Source organism: Schistocerca americana, chromosome 11 (assembly GCF_021461395.2).
Source record: "Schistocerca americana isolate TAMUIC-IGC-003095 chromosome 11, iqSchAmer2.1, whole genome shotgun sequence".
Taxonomy (NCBI): Eukaryota; Metazoa; Arthropoda; class Insecta; order Orthoptera; family Acrididae; genus Schistocerca; species Schistocerca americana.
In genome coordinates, this window is record NC_060129.1 from 89,560,814 (window position 1) to 89,566,813 (window position 6,000).

Below are 6,000 nucleotides of genomic sequence, written 5' to 3' on the forward strand. Positions count from 1 at the left end.
CCCAATTCAAGTGCCGGCTCACCATCCGTTCAAGCAACTTGCAAAGAAAGTTGGTGAGGCTAATGGGACGGTAGCTGTCCAGCTCCAGACGGCTCTTTCCAGGTTTCAAAACGGGGATGACAGCGCTTTCCCGCCATTGCGATGGAAACTCCCCCTCGACCAAAAGACGGTTGTAAAGATCGAAGAGGCGCCGCTGGCAGTCCACTGAAAGGTGTTTCAGCATCTGACAGTGGATGCCATCTGGCTCAGGAGCGATATCAGGGCAAGCGGCTAGGGCACTGCAAAATTCCCACTTACTGAATGGAGCATTGTAAGATTCTGGGAGGTGGGTGCGAACGAAAGGCTCCGACATTCCATCCGCTCTTTTATGGAGCGGAAGGCCTGGTGGTAATTTGCAGAAGCGGAACTCATAGCAAAATGCTCTGCTAAGCGGTTTGCAATGACGTCGGAGTCTGTACAAACTGCTCCATTCAGCGAGAGCGCAGGGACGCCGTCAGGGGTCCGATAGCCGTAGACGCGTCGAATCTTGGCCCAGACCTGCGATGGAGTGACATGGAGGCCAATGGTGGACACATACCGCTCCCAGTACTCCTTCCTGCCTTGGCGGATAAGGAGGCGGGCCCGCGCACGCAGCCGTTTGAAGGCGATAAGGTGGTCTATAGAGGGATGTCGCTTGTGACGCTGGAGCGCCCGCCGGCGATCTTTAATCGCGTCAGCGATCTCAGGCGACCACCAAGGCACAACCCTCCGCCGAGGGGACCCAGAAGAACGGGGAATGGCAGATTCAGCGGCAGTAGCGATGCCGGTGGTGACCGATTGAAGTGGGGACTGGGGTCCCCAGTGGTTTAGTGTGTGCTGCTCCTGAGGTAGATGGTGTGGGAGCAACAGCGAGAGAAGGGGCCCCCATCGTCAAGGGGGCAGGTGAGGTCCTCTGACTCTGAGAGCTGACTGTATGTCTTGCAGCTGAAGGAGCTGGAGTAGGAGTGACAGTGGAGGCATAAGATGACATCATGCACACGGGATGTAGCCATTCTAATTTCCACTTAGCCTCAGTGTAGGTCAGTCGGTGCAGGGTCTTATATTCCATGATTTTGCGTTCTTTCTCTAAGATACTGCAGTCCGTCGAGCAAGGGGAATGCTCACCACAGATGACACAGACGGGAGGTGGAGCACATGGAGTATCGGGATGAGATGAGCGTCCACAATCTCGACATGTGAGGCTAGAAGTACAGCTGGAGCGCCCGCTGGCGATCTTTAATCGCGTCAGCGATCTCAGGCGACCACCAAGGCACAGCCCTCGACCGAGGGGACCCAGAAGAACGGGGACTGGCAGATTCGGCGGCAGTAGCGATGCCGGTGGTGACCGATTGAACCACCGCATCAATGTCATCACTAGAGAGAGGCTCAATAGCGGCAGTGGCGGGAAACAAGTCCCAGTCAGCCTTATTCATAGCCCATCTGCTGGGGCGCCCAGAAGAGTGACACTGTGGTAGTGACAGAAAGATCGGAAAGTGGTCACTACCACACAGGTCGTGATGCACACTCCGTTGGACAGACGGTAAGAGGCTAGGGCTACAGATTGAAAGGTCAATGGCGTTGTATGTGCCATGCGCCACACTGAAGTGTGTGAAGGCACTATCATTTAAAATCGGGATATCGAGCTGCGACAATAAATGCTCAATGGTGGCGCCTCGACCTGTTGCCACTGACCCACCCCACAGAGGGTTATGGGCGTTGAAGTTGCCCAGGAGCAAGAAAGGTGGTGGCAATTAGGCTATCAGCGCAGCCAGGACATGCTGCGAGACATCACCATCCGGTGGAAGGTAAAGACTGCAGACGGTAACAGCCTGTGGCGTCCACACCCAAACAGCGACAGCCTCTAAAGGTGTTTGGAGAGGGACAGACTCGCTGTGCAGAGTGTGAAGGACATAGAGGCAGACGCCACCAGACACCCTTTCATATGCTGCCCGGTTCTTATAATAACCGCGATAGCCACGGAGGGCGGGGGTTCGCATTGCTGGAAACCAAGTTTCCTGAAGAGCAATGCAGGAAAAAGGGTGAAAGCTGATAAGTTGGCGGAGTTCAGCGAGATGGTGGAAGAAACCACTGCAGTTCCACTGGAGGATGGTATTGTCCATGGCGGAGAAAGGCGTGACGGGACAGGGAAGGCAGATTACGCCGCTGGGTCACCGGCTGCCTACAATGGAGCACCCATGCAAGTGCTATTCATTGCGTCTGAGGGACCGGCGAGATCGAGGTCCTCAGCGGACGCAAGGATCTCCACCTCATCGTCAGATGCAGAGCTTTTAGGTAGCGGTGGAGTAGGTGCCACTGCAAGTGTCTTGGTCTTACAGTCTTCAAAGCCGTTTTCTCTCGCTGTTCCTTTGGTTGCCATTGTTGAGAGGGCGTATTGGAGGCAGTCTCCGGGTCCGAAGAGGATCGCGAAGCCTGTCGACCAGCGACCTGTGGCTTCTTCAGCCACTGGTTGGTGTCTGCTGTGCCGCTGTTAGGAACCTTGGAAGGGAGTGACCCAAGGGATCCCTTCCGAGCGAGAGAAGCTGAAGAAGACTTACGCTTCTCCGGCTTAGAAGTGGGGACTGGGGTCCCCAGTGGTTTAGTGTGTGCTGCTCCCGAGGTAGATGGTGTGGGAGCAACAGCGAGAGAAGGGGCCCCCATCGTCAAGGGGGCAGGTGAGGTCCTCTGACTCTGAGAGCTGACTGTATGTGTTGCAGCTGAAGGAGCTGGAGCCGGAGTGACAGTGAAGGCATAAGATGACATGATGCATACGGGATGTAGCCGTTCAAATTTCCGCTTTGCCTCAGTGTAGGTCAGTCAGTCCAGGGTCTTATATTCCATGATTTTGAGTTCTTTCTGTAAGATACTGCAGTCCGGCGAGCAAGGGGAATGAGGCTCTCCATAGTTGACACAGACGGGAGGCAGAGCACATGGAGTATCGGGATGAGATGGGCGTCCACAATCTCGACATGTGAGGCTAGAAGTACAGCGAGAGGACATGTGACCGAACTTCCAGCATTTAAAACACCGCATCGGGGGAGGGATATAGGGTTTGACGTCACATCGGTAGACCATCACCTTGACCTTCTCTGGTAATGTATCACCCCCGAAGGCCAAGATGAAGGCACCAGTACCAACCTGATTGTCCCTCGGACCCCGATGAACGCGCCGGACGAAATGTACACCTCGGCGCTCTAAATTGACGCGCAGCTCGTCATCAGACTGCAAAAATAGGTCCCGATGGTAAATAATACCCTGGACCATATTTAAACTCTTATGTGGGGTGATGGTAACGTTAACATCCCCCAACTTGTCACAAGCAAGTAACCTGCGTGGCTGGGCAGAGGATGCCGTTTTTATCAAAACTGACTCAGAGCGTATTTTGGACAAGCCCTCCACCTCCCTAAACTTGTCCTCTAAATGCTCTACAAAGAATTGAGGCTTCACGGATAGAAACGAGTCACCATCAGCTCTGGTACAGACGAGATACCTTGGCGAATACACGTCACTCTCATTCATTGCCTTTCGTTCCTCCCATGGTGTGGCCAGGGATGGGAACGATTTGGGGTCATAAATGTTAGCTTTAAAATGAGCCCTCGAAAGCTTAGAGACTGCTGGTGGCTGGCCGCCAGCGAGAGATGATGTACCACGCTTCATTGCGGCTCATCCGCCCTGATGCCACCTACTCCGACCAAGGGCCCTCCCCACGGGCGCCACCCAGCCACAGCAATAGGAACCTGGCAGGATGGCCATTGCCAGGAGTCCTGATGCCCCAGGGAGATGGGCATCTACTCCTTGGCATATGTGGGGAGTTAACGGCGCAGGCATTAGTAGAGCGATCCCTGTGTTGTCAGGGGGCTACAACCAACAGGGTACATGGCGGCCCCACCACAACAGACTGGCTACCATGCTGGATCTTAGGTGCAAAACTGTCCAAGGTGGTCGTCGCAGTTAAAAGCAACACCGCAGAGTGCAGCGTGGTAATCGCACCCAGGGACGTATCCTCGCCCAAGAGATGGAAAACGAACGGGACACCATTGCAACGACGAAAAAGCTGGCTAAAGGTCTCAATGCACGACGGATACAGTGCATCATGTAAGGCGCCCTTCCCCAATTGGCTCGCTCTTCGGAATAATTTAGAAAGATGGAGGTCAAACCCAAGAGGGGACCATCACATAAGGCCGAAACATTTGAGACTCCATTTAGTCACCTCTTACGACAGGCAGGAATACCATGGGCCTATTCTAACCCCCGAACCCGCAGGGGGGAATTGCCTTTCGCTCCCCGTATTTTACCCCTCCCACCTTCAGAATTTGAAGGTAATCTGTATATGCACAAAATAGATGGAATCATAACTATTACGTTTCACCTGCTGCCCCAATTTTTCGGCTTTACATTATTGGATAGAGTTGTATGATGTCCTCATGAGGGATATCGTGCGCTATTCAGTAAAAGCATACATACTTCTCACTAGAATGCGTGTAGTAGAACTGTTTTCAGTCATGAGTCCAGCTTCGAACTGAGCACCGATGACCAGCAAAGTCGTGTATGGTGAAATACAAACTTGACTGTTGACTGCCTACAGCCCAACAACCAGGAGTGTTATTCTGGGGTGTCAGTTCGTTTCACAGCAGTAGCTCTTTGGTTGTCATCCAACGACACTATTACAGCGCAGTGGTACGTCACGGTAACCTATGCCCTGCTGCCCTTCATGGCAAACCATCCTCGGCTTACATTTCAGAAAGATAATGGACGCCCGCCCACGGTGCGAGTTTCTAGTGCTTGTCTTCGTGCTCGCCAAACCCGACCTCGCCCCGCAATGTTGCCGGATGTCTCTGCAATGGAACACGTTTCGAGCATTACAGGTAGAGTTCTCCCACTATTTCGAGACATAGTTTGGCACCATATTTCTCTGGCCTACATCAAACAATTCTGTCAGTCACTGACAAGTTGAAGGTAAGGGCCAGAGGTGAACCAATGCGTTATTGACTTGCTCAGTTTGTGAAGGCTTTTCTTTTGAATACAGCATCCAATTCTATTCCAAGTTTTTTGCATGTGTTCCATGTGCATGTACATCACATCTACAGATTTCCCTTCCATTCGGTAATCCTTCGTGGCGAGTCGTTCGTTTTGGCTTAGAATGCATTTAGGAAACATCATTTGCAAAGGAGTAGAAGATGTAGCATGCACAAATAAGGAAACTGGATATAAATGGACAATGTACGGAGTGAGTTGTTATCTAATAGGATAGACTATCATGCAAACTAAAATCTATCCAGAAATATTTTAGAAAGGATGAGAGAGCCTGTAATGGTTGTGATAACGTACGGGTACGCAAAGTCATTTGGCTCGTGGAGAAATAAAAGACACCTGGAAATGATGAAATTTCAATATGAATCGCTAAGCTAAGTAATACAAGAGAAGATATGTACAAAGTTTGTATGGTGTAGAACACTAACCTAATACTGTGACAATGGTGTTATTACCTCTACATTACAAAAAAGGAGATAGTCGGAACCTAAGCAATTCTTCACATATCAGAGTTCTCTCCACACTGTAACAAGATATTCACAAAAACTATTATCACTGTCTGGAAAACGAAATCAACTGGGCCTTAAAATGGCCAAGGAACAAGCTTACAGAAGAATGGGGAACTAGCAGTAAATGGCAGTCTGGTGGCTGAATAGCGAGATAAGGATATCATGTAGAACAAAGTGGGAATTATATCAAAATGTTAGAAGTAGTCACAATCAAGCTACAGTAGCCCATTACAAACCGTGCTGTAAGGTGCTTAAAAATGTTATTAGGAAGACAAAGAGTATGTGGTATGCAAATAGAATAGCTTATTCACAGGATAAAATTAAAACAATGTGGTGAGTTTTGAAGGAAGTGACGGGTCAGCAGCGTTTCGTCGACGATATAGTCATTTCGTAGTAAAAATATTTCTGTTACTGATAAATTAGATATATGTATAGTATTGAACAA